Source organism: Poecilia reticulata, chromosome 6 (assembly GCF_904066995.2).
Source record: "Poecilia reticulata chromosome 6, P_reticulata-male-v2, whole genome shotgun sequence".
Lineage (NCBI taxonomy): Eukaryota > Metazoa > Chordata > Actinopteri > Cyprinodontiformes > Poeciliidae > Poecilia > Poecilia reticulata.
In genome coordinates, this window is record NC_088835.1 from 11,245,320 (window position 1) to 11,261,229 (window position 15,910).

At 39.4% G+C, this 15,910-nt stretch overlaps 1 protein-coding gene across 15 annotated transcripts in view; it reads right to left on the bottom strand.

Moving 5' to 3' along the window:
- The window catches only part of LOC103465827 (neuronal cell adhesion molecule-like), a 90,429-nt gene extending 80,912 nt beyond the window's left edge, over positions 1–9,517 (bottom strand). For 9 of the 15 annotated variants that reach the window (XM_081607887.1, XM_081607885.1, XM_081607875.1 and 6 more), the window contains exon 1: positions 9,328–9,515. The gene's annotated coding sequence lies outside the window, so the exon portion shown is untranslated. Of the gene's footprint in view, positions 1–9,327 lie in introns of all 15 variants that reach the window. The other 6 variants (XM_081607886.1, XM_081607883.1, XM_081607877.1 and 3 more) reach the window with 3 other exon arrangements.
- Between the last annotated feature and the right edge of the window lie 6,393 nt (positions 9,518–15,910).

Consider the following 15,910-nt stretch of genomic DNA (forward strand, 5'->3'; position numbering starts at 1 on the left):
CTTTCCTGTTGATTCATGCTCGTATCTTGTGTGGGCATACTATATGCCTTGGATTTGCTTATATCTGAAATTGCCTTCTCCTATGACTTTACACAATGTAACATTCACCGACAGTTGAACAAGAACACAGATGCTTATAGTAGAAACCCTAAATCTGTCATAAGCACAATTCGAGCTCTCGGTGATACACAAACGTACACGAATTTGTAGTCACCCCTGATGCAAATGTGCAAAAAGCCTGAAAATAAATTGTTTTTTTTAATTGAAGAAGAATAAAATAACATTGAAATATTTAGAAAAGAAACTGTGCATTAATTCAGTAGGGAAACGGATACTAATAGATGCTAATGCTAATTGTGCTAGTTGCTAATTATTCACTTTGTACAGTTTGTTGTACCCTAGCAATCCTTTAAAGTAAATTAATTGTACTAAATGTTTTCCAGCTATTAAAAGTTTTGACAATTGTTTAATCAGTAATCAGTAACACCAAGTGAGATAGTCACAGGCCCATAATTTACTTTTATAAGGGCAAGCCAGCTTGGGGAGTCAAAAGAATGATGAAGAGAGTTATGAAGAATGATTTAAGCGATCAGTCAACCACAGGATTTAAAAGTGTAAGAAAGACTTAGAAATTATTTTTGATGAGAAGAGACAGAAAACGAGATATATAATTTAAATTAAAGCCAACAATAGGATACTCTGAGTTCTCCTGACATTACAGGTTTAAAAAGACATTGCTTGGGGAAACTCAAAATACAAATTGTATGCATAGTGCTGGTGTCAGTGCTGCACCACATCTGCAGTGGTCCGAAACTACCAACTTCATAATTGAAATCTCAAAGCTGTGCGGGATATCACTACCTCCCCTTGAGATCTATGAATAGATAAGAGGCAGCTTGTCTTTGCAGGTTAGGGACGGAAATCTTTCGTGAAAGAGGTTAGTGTCGAGGATGGAGCTTAAAAAAGATTGCATGTAAGAAAACGTAACAACCGCTACATGGCAACCAGTTGTTTCGGTGTGATGCCGAGAAAAAATCTTTCCAGTCCTACAATCACAAATATAAACAGGTGGTGCTAAACTTTAACAAGGTTGTGTTTAGTCAGATAAGTTTACAATTCAGCAAGTAATATTCTAGGTGAATTTGGTGAGAAACAATAGAGGAACATGTTATTTTGTAAAAGGCAATCATTTCTTAATATCGATATATTTCCTCTCAAACCAAGGTGTTTAAATTAATGTTAGATTTTTTTTCTGCATTTTTCAAAGTGAGACTGCGTAACTAAAGTACAAGGCTGCCAACAAATTAATCTCCATTTGTATTTACTGAGCTATTCACAATGCAAATGATTTCGATGCCTGTGCCAACTTGGAGTGAGATGTGCAGCGCAGTTTTTTGTAATCTCCGTTCAGATTAGAGGAAGGATGGAGGCTTGAGAGCGGACCGTTCCAGAACACACTCGTCTTTAATGCCCCTGAATTTTGGCGAGCCCACGACCCTACCAGTGAAGTAATGCCCATCTCCTGTTGCTCTAAGGGCAGGAAAGGGAAGCACCGAGCGTTGTTATGTCCTGCTGCTGGGGCTCCAACAACCTCTCTAAACATCTGCTGCCCTTCCAAAGCTAGCAGGAGATTTAGTAGACCCAGTGCTTCTCTGTGATGAAATCTGCCTTTCTGTCCCCTCTTCTACAGCAATAACAATGTGTTCAAAGAGAGGCACAACACCCGACTTTTTATTGTGTATCTTCTCCAATGTAAGCCCTACATCACCCTTCTCTACCCACACATACACACACTCTCATATATGCGCACACACAGCAAGGAAGAGGCGAGAAAAGCCGCTCCACCAGCACAGACAGAGAAAAGAGACCCCTTTTGTTCCCCCTGCCCCTTCTCAACATCGCTGGTGGTATATGATCTGCCCCTCCTCCCTGGAACACCCCGAAAGCATCAAAACACTCCCACTTGTCCCCCCTTCGCTTCACTGTTTCTCAAGAAATACACCCTGGACGCACATTTTTGTCTCATGTCCAGTTCCTCATACTCATACATTAGATTGAGACATGAATAAGAGCAAGATGACATGACCTGCAGGGGCCAGAGAACATGAGCATAAAACCAAAAACATTACTTTCTATTATCCTGGTGACCCAGTTCAGAAGATGGCTCGATTGATGTCGCTCCCCCCAGCAGCTGGTCACAACAAAAAAAAGACCATGTCTGCATGTTATTACACCCCTTTACTCTGTAACGGGGTGAAATAGCCTGACACATCTGATAATAGTGTTGTTCCCTTGGCAACCCTGAGTGATTAGGCTTGATGACTGTCATGCTGCAAAGCTCTGGTGCAATAATGTGGTCACAGTGGGCCGTCACGGGATGTCTACACTGACCTTTACTCATCCACCATCTGTCAAGGCCCCTATTGGCCAAAAATAACACACTGATTTTAGAGGGAGAGGCCTTATTGAACAGGAGCTTGATAACTCATTTAGGACATAAAAAGTCCAATTACTATTTATAATTAATGATCTAAAGCTAGAAGATTTTAAACAAGTTAGTATATACCTGTTGAGCAGTGTTTGTCCTGCCTCTGCTAATGCTGGGTCTAAAACTTAGTGGCATTTAAATAACATTTAGCTCCCTGCACACACAACAGCTTCACACGTTGGAGTGTTTTTTTTGTTTTTACTTTTTTTTATGTCAAGTTTAAAAATGTTCAAAAACTGCTAAAATTGTTTGTCATCAATTCCCTATAGCTCAAAGTTATTTAATATATTGTATCTAAAGCGACACAAAGGAAAGCTATGCAGTGATTGTCATTTTCTACAGCTTTATCGAGAGTAAAGCTGCAGCGTCCCAACTCCACCTGTTGCTGCACACTGCTGGAGAGCTGGTTGAAAATAGGCTAGTTAAAGAAGAAGAAAAAAAAACAGTTGCTTGCAAATATCCCTAATGCAAAAAACAGACATTAATGCTGAGAAAAGGACTCCCACCAATCAATCATTATTAAAACAATATTGGCAAGCTATCAGCTTGTTGGCAAGCTGTTCAGATAAAAGCAATCAGAAAATGGTATTCAATTTGTTTTGGAATCATTTTATTAATATTACAGTATCAAAAAAAATTTAACACCTTATACACATACCCATCCATGTCAATTCCTGACTCAGTTTCCATTAAACTTTAAATGTTAGCTCAGAAACTTGTATAACTGAGAGGAAAAGGTAAATAGTGGCAAGATCTAAAATTTTTGGATTCAATCTCAGAAAATCTGTAACCTACCACTGCCTTAGCCATGCTCAGGATGTTCAACTTTCTTTCAGAAGTTTCTAAAATCTGAAATCGCTAAATTAAAATGTCTATTTCTCTGCAAAAGTAATACAATACTAGCAATAATAAAAATAATTTAATGTTCTAAGATTCAAGGTCGGTCAGATTTTTGAGAATGTTTGCAAGTAAAAACATCAGAAATTAAAATAACTTGAGCAAGGAGTTACTTTTACTATATAATATTTTTTGAGCATCATTGAAAAGCTCTGCAAAAGATTAAAAAAGGAAAAAAATGCAACAAGTCTTCACATCTTTTCAGCTAATTAGCCAGGAGAGGTGCTGTGAGCAACACATAAATCACCTCATTCACCAGTTTTTCCAAGCTATACGTCACAATTCCTTTTGAGCAGAATAATAAAAGTCTAAGCTGTAAACATCAACACTTGCAGCTGCATTAAGTGGATTCACAGGAAAGTGTCAGTCCCTATTAGAGCTACTGCCTAACTGCCTGTGAAACTGTAATTGCATCCACCACCTTGCCTACACGTAGCATATACAGTGACAGACGGAAAGAGAGATGTGTTTTCATCTTTACATAATGAACATGTCTGTAAAGCGCTCTTTTGTGATGCATTCCTCTGACTGCATACATACATCTGAATTACAACTAAGTATTCAAGCATCCGTGAAGAAGGTGAGAGTGTCGCTTCCCCTAATGAGGCGCACATCAGTCCCAAAGAGAGCCAAAAATGTTTGTGACAAGGGGTCCAGGCGATGTCAGTGTGCTGCGCTGACGTGTGTGACTGCTCTGCTGGGAAGAAACACCCAGGCCGAAGTGACACTAATGGATAGGCACGGGCTTCCATCAGTCCCTGGAGATTTGGCCTCATCTCAGCTGAGCAGCACACTCGCGGCTCTCACAGCGACGACTGGATCATATATGGGTCCCCAGAGCACACTCAATCATCCGGTCAATCAGCAGGGCTGACACATGATGGTGAATTATTGAATTTTGCCTGTGCAATTTTTTATGACAAGTAAAACATCATGGCGCATTGATGAGGGTTGAATGTGGTTTTCCTTCAGAGACATTAAGGAAAAGAAGGACCCTGTCTGATCTTTTTTCTTCCTGTTAAGTCATTCGGCCATTGTCATCTGAGTTTTATTTCAAGGTAGAAGGTCTGAAAAAGTATCCAAAGCATGCATACCATAAATTTATGTCTATGTAAAAGATAGTTTCAATTTATAAAGTGTGAATTTGTGGAGCAGTCAGTATCTATTTTGCAGTAGACAGCAGTCACATTAATCTCAGTTTGGGGAATATGAGCATCAGAGCAGAGCTCATCTAATAGCTAATTTCTACCACTTAAAAAACAAAACCTTAAACATTTTGTAGTTATTTAATGAAAATCTGTGTTGTTTCAAGTATAAAAGTTACTGAAACGTGTTTGGCTAACACAGATCGTTTTGCAAACACAAAGATGCTGGCATGTACCGTGGACTGTGTTCCAACACAGCCTGACAGCTAATGACAAAGTGACAGTGTAACATTTTACATCTACTTCTTAAACTGAAGTAAACTGTGTGTGAATATGATAGGTTATATGTGAGACATGTGCCAAACAGTTTTATAGTTGAATTATGATATTTTGATTTCCAGTTTTTTGAAAAGGTTTGACCTGTTCATACATTTTAACTGAGTCAGATATTTTTAAAGCACTTTGATTAATAAACATTATTTTTTAATATTAATAAGGAATTATGTTTCTGAGCAGTCCAGTCAAAATCCAGACATAAGTCCAAATGAGAATCTGTGGCAAAACCTGAAACTTTCTGGTCGCAGACACTTTCCATCTAATATGACTAAGCTTGAGCTGTTTTGGAAAGAAGACAAGGCAGGAAATGTCACTCTCTAGACGTTCAGACTAAAATATTTGCAGCTTGAAGAAATTAAATCCAGTTCTAGACCATATATACTCTGGAGAACTAAATACAAATGCATACTCTTCAGAGTTTTAATTAAAAAGAGAAAATTGTTTGCCTTATGCTCCATGTTTTGTTGGGCTACTCCATGAAGAGCCAGCTAAATATATTGATGTTTGCAGTTGCAAAGTGAGGAAATGTGAGAAAGAGTTTAAGAGGTGTCAGTGCTTTAGCAAGGCACTGTAAATGCCATCCATAATGAACGTTTTTCTCACTGACTGCAGCGTCAGTCAGCTGGCGTGTTTAATCAGTTCCATCTGAGAATGACTGACATGAATCTGTCTGCTACATAAATGAGTGTCCTTGTTGAGATAATCGCCAACTGAAAGGCTCCCAGGTTTAGTCCAGTTCCTCGCAGCGATGATGTAATCATCAACACAAAGTGACACATAAGAGCGCTCTCTGTCAGTGGGGCACTTTGTTCCGTCCTGCAGCATTCACCATGCCACGGACAGCCGGTCACAGAAAGAGCCTCAGTCGTTTCTCAGAGCATAGTCTGCATGCTTCTTCAGCCCACAGGGTGGAATCGGTGGCATTTTCCCTCCAAACACCCAAGCTTTTCCCACAGCCCCCAGAGCGGAGAAGTAGCGCCATTGCTGGTTTTAGGTCAGGAGTGTGACTTAGACTGGCGCTCTCTCAATAACTCTGGCCAACGTGTGTCATCGTAATCCCTTAGTTATGCAAATCTCCCCCCCGCCTTGGTGCCGTTTGCGCCAATGCTGAGAGTAAAAGATGGCAGCACAATGTAGGTCACTATCTTGTCCTGATTTCTCCTTATTTGTCAAGTGGGCCTGAAATGTTCCCTGCTAGCAGATCTCCAGGCAGCTGCAGAGCAGTGCCTGCTCAAGAGACCACCAAAAAGTCCAGCAACACAGAGATATCTCCAGTTTTAACCTTCTGTTTCTGCATTAATGCTAACAAGGCATAAGGCAGGGATAGAGGGATATTGTTATCTTCTTAAACAGATTAACTGTAGTCTGTGTGGAGTGAATAAACATCATTGGAAAGTGTGTCAGCCTTTTCAGAGAGCACCAAGGCTTCAGACAATAAAGCAGAGGTCATTAGCATTGTATTAATTTGGCTAACAGAGCAGAGAGCGAAAGTGTGCAGTCCAGGCATGTGTGTTTGGGTGTGTGTATGAGTGAGAGCATCTGGGAGGACGACAAGGAAAAGTGGAAAGAGGGGTGTTGTTGAGATGTTGGATGATGGTGCGCTCCCCCCTGGCCAAAGCTTTGATTGGGGGCGGAGGGTGGGGGAGGCTAGACAGAAGGAAGAAGAGGGGGTAGAAAGCAAAGGATTGGGTGAGAATTGGATTTTTCTCTGTGCAACAATTGTTTGACTTGTGAAATGACGGCTCAGAGATGCAACTGGTGAGGCGGGTGGTGTGGGGAAAATTAGACCCAACAGGCTGGTCAGGGAAAGCCAAGATAGAGTTGTGATATGAACATGACAGGAATTAAACATGTGGGCAGCAAATCAGCTTAGGATATGAGGGATTTTCTGTATTAAGGCAGCAATTTCAGCCAAACAGGTCAAAACAGGAACTCAGTTACAGTACAATAAAAAAAAGAATCATTCTGAACATTAAAAAATATTAGTCACTAAAATTATAAACATTTTTGTCAAACCTAGTTAAATGTATCATATTGCTCAATAATTGTTTAACTTTATCATTAGGCATTTTATTTTGACTCTCTAAAAATCACACATCTTGATGAGGCGTGGACTGATTATAAGACTTTCACATCATCATAGCTGTAACCAAAAATTTCAGTTTCTCTGTGTTTGTTTTATGCCTAAATAAAATAACAGCCAGAGAAACATTAAAGGTATCATGATGTTATCTTTAAAATATTTAATTATTTATTGTACTTTTTAAAGAAATATATATACTAAAGTTTACCTAAATCTGGAAGTAGTTTTCAATTCAGCTCATATACATATATTTAGAGCCATTAAAGTGTCACCCCAAAGCACTTTACAATAAAAATAGGGTCACTTTATTTCTGTTACATAAAAATATTGACACCAATCAATTCAAAAAAATGCAATACAATTCTGTAGAAAAATGAGATTCATTGTAAACATTCTGATCTGATTTGTAAATGTAATGCAAAAATCTATTTATGTATAATTCCAAATGATCAGGAAGTCAAGCCAATGTTCCAGCAGTGCTGCACACTACACAAGCATGTGGTGACAGTAGAAAGTATCAACTCTCTTTCAACAGGAAGAAACCTTAGTCAGAGCCCAGTCATTCTGTTTTGATGCAACAGTTTAGGTTTGTGCTCTGCTTTAACAAGTTCAGCAACAACACTAGTCCAAAAGTCAAACTAAGCTGCTAGCAAGCAAAGCTTCTTAACCTTGAGGAAGTGGTTGCCATTAACTTCTCTTTTCAGAGAAAGACCTGGTCCAGAAGGCACAACAGCACAAGTTCCAAGTTAACTTTGAAAAATCGACATTGACACAAGAAAATTAAAACAAATCCGACTCAACATAATACAGGTACAAATCTAGTCTAGGAATAACTGCAGCATCGTTCTGTTACAGAAAGCTTAAAGGAGCTGTAAACTCCTCAAAGATACAAAAAGATCAGACATTAGAATACTCTAAAGATTTGGCATCATCACAACGCAAAGCAAAAGGAAGCACCTCTACCAAATTCCAAAAATAACACGCAAATAATAATATTACCATATTCAGTTACATTTAACCTAAATTATCAATAAGCATTCTAAAATAATGGTTACCATCCAAACAAATATTTAAATATATCTATGATACTCTCTCAATAAGGTCGCAGCCTAGTGCAGAAGTAATATGACTTGAAATACAGGAAAGATTTCTGGAAAACTGTCATGAGCTGGTACAGGTTGTGGTGAGGAAGTGGACGCAGCTTGACCCAGGATGTAGTGAAATAATAAGTTTAATGATGATACTCCAACAACAAGGAACAGCGGCACGAGGAAAACTGGCAGCCACGGAGACAGACGACATCAAGAACACAGACAACAGGTGAGACTAAATACACACGGGGCAATGACGGGAACGAGACACACCTGGGAGACAATCAACGGGGAAAGACGCAGAGACAGGACTAACAGGGAACAGGATCACACAGAAACTCAAAAATAAACACATACAAACACAGATTACGACAGTAAACAACCCTAATTTAGTTATCTTTATACAAAGAATCAACAAATGTTAAAAAAAAAGACATTAGAAGCTTGTCAACAGTCTGCTTGAAAGAACAGAAATCTATGTAAATTATTGTCTAATCTTCATAAGGACCACTCTAACTACAGGCATATTGTTTTCCATTTTAGAGATAAAGATGGAAAAAAACACCAAGCCTTGGGGGACTCCTATTATAATGTTCAGAAACAGGCTTAAATATTTTAAACTGGCTAAATTCCCTAAAGTATAAAAATATACCACAACAAGTCTACCATACATATGCTCATGGTCAACAGAACCAAATACTTTAATCGAATATTTAAAATGTGCATTACAATTCAGTAATGTTTGGGGCTTAATCCCAAACATTTTTTTCATTTTGACATGATTGGAAAAATGGATAAGCAAAATTAATCAAATATTTAGTTGGACTTTAACTGATTTGGCTGAGCAAGTACAATCAGTGGGAATAATTTAACATAATATCTACTCAGAGATATTGATTAAAATCTATTCATAGGAAATTATAATTGTTACTCTTTTTATTATCACATATGAGGGTAGGACTAAATAAGTGGCAATCAGTCTTCTGGGCATCTTTTGAGCAACCTACAACTACAACAACACGTCGCTTTTGCAGTTGAGACGACTCCAAGTAATTTTCTCCAGCAGAACATAAATGTGAATACCAGAAAAGTACATTCGGCTTTCAAATGGCCCCTGAAACCCAGCGAGGGAGCTGTCAAGAGGCTTGTGTTTGCAGAAACCCAATATCCAGCTCAGAGTACTCGAGCGGCTTCTTCATCCACTAACTCGGGACAGTGAACTGTAAACTGCACCACACGCGCGAGCGCGCGTTTGTGCTACAAATTGTGTAATTTAGCGTCGCTTACCTGACTATTCCTCTTCGATGCGACACGCGAAGCCCGGTGTGCTCTGTATCTTCAGCTCCCCCTCCACGGAGCGCTTTGCTGCTGTGCTGTTTATTTACGCGGAGTCCCGTTCAGTGCCGAGCCTCCTGCACTTGCCTCCTCCTCCTCTGCCTCACTGGTCCTCTCCTCCTCTCCCACCAGTTCACACGCGCGCCGTCGCACACGCGGTCGGGGGCGCGCGGCAGCTATATCCTCCAGGGTGTGCGCATGCACTGCAGCGCCGCTACTGACGCGCGGTGGCCTCGAGGCAGTGAGCCGCTCCAGCAAATTGTTACAGAAATATACAAGCTATTAGTGCGTCAGCTTCCCTCGGGTTCCGAACATAACAGCTGGACAACAGCTGGGCCGGTTTTTAGCATGAAACGGGCCAAAAGTTCCCCTTTCAAAGCTGAGCAATGTCAGCTGTCTGATATGTATCAGCAGGGAGCCGCTTTTTAAGTACACAGGAGCAGCCGCCACTCTGTCGGCTGGAGATGTGTATAAAACGTAAGAAATTAATCTATGTCATTGATATAATCTCACAATAAAAATGTAAGGAAAATACCGCATTTATTCAGGAGGCTAAGAGCCCAACATATTTAAAAAAAAAAAAAATGCTTGATGCACACATGAAATCATGCAAAATGCTTACTGGCCCATCTCGACCCTTTTGTTAAAGTGAAAGTATTATATAAAATCTTTTTTTGTTTGTTTGCTTTTGTTTTGCTTTACATTATGTTATAATGTTACTCCTTCATCAAAAACATACCCCGAGTGTTGCTTTGAGAAACCCTTCAATCTCTTGTGGCAGTAATTCGGGAGTGCCTAAACGCTTGCTCTCACAAAGCTCCGCCCATTTCCACAAAGCTCCTCTGCATAACTGCAGTCCCCAGCCGAGCTATGGCATCACAGCGCACCATTAGCAGCCTCAACGTTTAGCATGCAAAGAAGAGTGACTGATGCACACTCCACTTTGCGAAGTCTCTCTAGATCATCCAGATCAAATCCTGCATGTTGCCGCTGTTTTCCTCTGCTTTACCCAACAGTGGTCATGAGATACTCGTCCATATATTTAACTTTTGTTTAATCTTAGTCTAATCTGACCAGAGTTAACTGCTGTCATTGTTAAAATGGTAGTAGTATTTAACTAAAGAAAAAAAAATCCTTAAAAATTCATTTAAATTTAGTCACATCATCTCTCTAAAAGTAATTTTCTCAGTGATCATTATACAATGTCTTTCTGATAGCATCAATAATTGCATATCAGCCTCTGGGATCAGCCGGGTTCTGGTAGATAGGGTCACACGACCTTAAAAGCACATTTCCTCCTATAGTAAAATCATCTTCCAGCAGGCCATACCCTGTGCTTTTGCAGCACGTACCTCACACTCCTCCATTATCTCAGGCACAGCACTGGCAACCATTAGCAGCCATAGCTTCAAACAAAGAGAGCAAGTGACTCAGTTATTACTGTAAGGATAAGCCTGGTTTGGCATGGAAAAAGGGTTTGTGGTTTGAGATGCCTTCCAGAAGCTGGTTCACTGAGATAAACAAATTAGGCCGAGATATGAAGCAAGAGGAGAAAGGGCTTATGTTCTGGATGAGGATTCATCTGGGAGCAGAGCAAAGGGCCAGATAACAAGACATTTTAAGGACAATAAAATAGAGGGGTTCAAACCACTCCTTCCCATTCTCTGACCTAGCGTACATGGTATTCATCCACATCTGGGTGTTCAGCCTATTTTCATTAAAACTATCAAACAGGGACAGAAAACAGAGGAAAAGAATGATTCGACTAAATTCATCAACCAAACCGTACTTCTCCCGCATGTCTGCCTTCTCGCCACCAGTTTGAGAAATGTAATGTTGCAAAATGTCCTCTCCTCTGCTATCAGCTTGCCCTCCAGATATATCCGGATGTGCCTTGAATACCATTAAAAGAGCCTCGTAATTTTTCCTTTGCAATTTATTTGTAAAATACTCTGAGGGATTTTATTAGCTTGAAGGACAACAGCAAGGAGATTAAGTAGAGCAGTTTCTAAATTGCATACTGAAAGTCATCAGGCCATTATCATGAAAAAAAAAAAAACATTTAGAGAGGTTAGTGTCTCTACCTTGGTGCACTGTCAATTATGGAGCCCATTATCGCACTGGGTACTAAAAGTCATCAGCTCAGCAAGATGCAACGTATCATACATGACATGATGAGGACATAGAATCATCTTTTGGCGTGATTTCTTCTTCTGTTACCCGTTTTTGTGCTGTTACTTTGGTGACAACTTGCTGAAAATACTAAGCAGTGAAATTAATTAGCTCTCATTAGGTGATGATTAAATCCAAGAGACTTGAGACAGACTGAGAAACAAAACACAGTCAGACGCTCGCATTTCAGATTTGTTTTGGATGGTTTGCAGACATTATTCAAGTGGAGTTTTTGATTTAGAAAGAAAAATAGCAATTCAGTCTAAAAGTTTGCAGAAGTTTTCAAGCCCGAAGTGGAATGAATTTTACTTTGATTCTGTTGTAATTCTAGTTGTATGTTGTGCTGCTGTTGTGCTTCATCTCAAGTGAGCTGCATCCAACACTCAGGTGTCAAACTCAAGGCCCAGGGGCCAAATCTGGCCCGCTCTAACTTTTTATATGGCCCTCTAGACTCTAGATCACATCAATAAGTTGCTCCGGTTTTTTTACAAATTTGCAAAAAATCACACAAAATCAACAAATCTCCACATCTTTTTTTCAGATTTTCTCAAAATTGGTCAATAACTTTGAGTTTAAGTGACTGCTGCCTCAGCCTTACTTGATTTTATAGTCCATAATTGATAAGACGAAGTCACATTTAATATCATACATTAGTGCAAATATCATAGAAATTCTTTACAAACATTTCTAGATTGGCACCACAATTTTGATTGCAAGAAATACACTAAAGCAATCACAAAATCCTGGAGGAAAAGGTATTTCTTGATATTTTAACAGTTGAATTGGTTTTATCTACATATTCTGGCACAACCGGCCCTTTAAGAACATTCAGATTTTTGATTTGGCCAAAAATTTAAATGAGTTTGACACCCCTGATCTAACAGGTTTGCTTCTGAAGTCTCCATTTAGCTTCATGCTTGTTTTATTTGAGGATATAAAAGTAAAAGGTGGCTAAAATAAATGGCACCTTTTTTCTTTTTATTAATAATATACTCTAAATATATATTAATATATTTGTTTATATCCATCCACTTCACAATTATGTGATATATCACAAAAAAAAAAAAAAAATCCCACAAGATTTATTAAAGTTTGTGGTTGCAACAAAACAAAACGAGAAAAAGTTCACACAGTGTGAACAGGTTTCCAAGGAACTGTAAATTATGTTGCAATAGTGCTTTGGGAATGAAATCTTTTATATATGATCCTATTATCAGTCCAGAGCTCTCCAAAACCAATTAGGTGGTAATGAGTTGGGTTTCTTTGCCGCAGTTAAACCTCCGCTGTGATCCGGGAAGCATCCACCCTGAGGACAAGCAGTTGCAACACGAAAACAAAGGTGAGAGAGCAACTCCTTGACACGCACAGTCCTGGGCTTAAATGAAGCCGACACGTTGGGATTCGCAGACGGGATGTTTTGCCGAAGGTGCAAAAGAAATGAAATTAGTGCTGTGATTACTGCTGCGGGACAGGTTCATGAGTCAAACCTGTTTACTACGTCAGATAGGAGATGCGTTTCCTCTCACAGGGTGGGGTCTGTAATTACATTATGAGTTCTTTGTATTGAGTGGGGGCAGCGTTTAGCGCCTCGATAACAGTGTTAGCTGCAGGGGCCACTAACTCAACCAGGATTTATTTTATGCAACTGGTGGATCAACTGTATCAGTGTCATGAGTGGAGGATGTATCTATTAATATCAGTGAGAGGAGTCGGGCCGGATTTCTATAAAAGTTCTGAATTCATTTCTTTTAGAGGGTCCTTGAAAGCAGGAAAATGTAAAAGTAAGTGTAAAATTCCTTTAAAGCTGCAGGGGAGAAAATCTGTCATTCTCTAAGTGCAGAGGGATACTTTCTACAGAAAATGGTCTGAGTGGATGGAATATTTAACATATTCCTGCTAGGTCTGATTTTTCTGGATACCCTGCTGCTTTATATGGTGCTGCAGCGATCTGTACGCTCCTTTCATTAATGTGATTCTAACTTGGCAACTCCGCCATCTCCACCCAAGTTCCAATGTTTTTGAAATTAAAGCAAAAGCAACATACTGTAAATAGTCAAACCAGTGCAATATTCAACATGCTTTCTCAATTAAAAAGTTACTGCAGAAAAAAACTACTGGTAAAGCTCCTGCGTTAGTCTTCTCATCATTAAAACCTCAATTGAATGCAGGTTTTTCTTATTAAATGTAAGTGATTTTTCAACATTTTCCATGAACATGTTTAGTTAAGATGGAAATTAAATTCCCTTTCATACAGTAAGATGGTTGAATATCTATTTTTTTAGGGTTTCTACACAGTCTAGGCCATAAGAATGTTTGCGTTCCCAAACTAGATTTCTTATTCTGAAGGCACAAAATCAAATCGCGATTTCTAAACAATATGGATATTTAATTTAAATCCTTCATCTTTGAATTTACACTTCTCAAGATGAATGATTGTCTAGTTATTAGTTATTAAATGAGAGATCCCAAAAATAAACTTTTATTAGGAAATTTAAAAAAAAAATGCATACATGTACTGTTCCTTGAATGAAAGATTTAGAGTGGACCTGTGTGGTTTTAAAACTGGGTCTAGTTTAGAGGTTAAACAAAGCACTTCAACTCCTAACTTTCGAACATTTCCAAACAGAATACATGTGCTAAATATTTAATTCTGTTCAGATTTGGCATCTTTTGCAGGATGAATAAATTAAACTGCCCCTGATCAAAATTCTCATCTTAACAGTTTTTTTTTTTGTATTTTTGGAAGTCATGAAAGTAAAAAAGTGTAGGAATCCACAAGGCTGGATTTTAATTTGTGTTTGTGGATATGAATTTATTGCAAGGTGGTTCAGTTGGCTGCAGTGTTGCCTTGCAGCGAGTGGGCTCTCTCTGGGTACTACAGCTTCTTCTCACAGCTCAAAAACATGACTCCCGAATGAACTGGCATCTCTAAATTGTCCTCAGGTATGAGTTTGTGCATGGCAGTTGGTCTGAGTGGACCCCACCTCTCGCCCAAGGAATTTGTATCGAGAAGGGCATCCGACATAGAGCTTGAGCCAAAACAAATTTGTGGATCGTCAAAATGACTGCCTCGGTCGAGGCCCGGTCGAACAATGACCGCCTCCAGTGCTGTTGGCCAAGGATGAAAGGAAGGATATCAGATTACTGTTGGTGGACTAGCGAGAAAGCATGTCAGGAGGTAGAAAGAGGAGTGGAGCAGTTAAGAGTAGAGACTCTGAATAAGGGGTCAATGACAGGTAAAGGTCAATGGTAATGTAAATGTCAATATTATTTCTAAAGCTCTTTTAAAGCAGCTATTACCCGTACAGGATTCACAAAACCACCAATAAAATCACATAATAAATTAAACAGGGCAGGACAGGTTGGTCCTGAGGGGAGCTGGCAGAAGTTATGGGGAGAAGAAAGATAGATACTCTATGTGTAGAGAGCAGATGGAAAGAGAGCTTCAGAGATGATGTCCTTCCTACAGTACAGATAGAAAGAGGTTTTATTCAAAGTTTTCTTATTTAACTTAGTTTATCCGTCGTCATTGTTGGCCATGCTATTGACGGCCTCTGTTGTGGTGAGCCATCTGTCGCCTAGCAGAGAGCAAAGGGTATGTGAACAGTGTACATGAGGATGTTTGACAGTGCTAAGACCCTCACCTGGCTCTGATTGGTTGTGTCTGATTGAGCAGCATATTTTTTTTTTCAGATTACAGCAGGTCCACAGGGAGAAAACAGGATTATATGATTATATGAATCATACTGTCATGACAGCAAAATAGCATAAAAAAAAAAAAAAGTAAAAAATATTTTTTTAAATAAAAGTTATATTGTTGCTTAAGGTGCCTCTTATTTGGGAATCCTAGAAATGTAATGTACCTTTAAACTCAGTTGAAGCAAAAAATAAAAAATAAAACGAGCAAACATCATTTTCTCTCTCTCCTCTTTTCACTGTTGCCAAATTTCAGACAAAATGTTTGCGGACGTTCCCTCCTGTGAGAGTTGTTGGAGCAGTTTCTTGCTTTTCTTTTCTGAGGCCATCCTTGTGTTTCCATGCATGTAAAGCAGTTGGTGGAGAGCAGAGTTTATGCTGGGGGGGGAACGCGATCCATCACTGGGCCGGGCTGTTATCCAGTTGCCTGAGCAAAGCCTTGCAGTCAACGTGCCTCACCTTTCTCCATCTCATGACAGGTAGCTCAGGGATGAGCAGTGAAATTACATTCCCCTGACAAACACACCCGTGCCTCTACAACACACATTTGAGTTAAGGCAGGGAAAAAAAAAAGAAACTATTTGGACCAGGATGCAACTGGGGTGGCGTTTGGACAAATCAGAACAAGTGCTTTGAATCTTGAATCTAAAGGGCGATGGTGTATCAC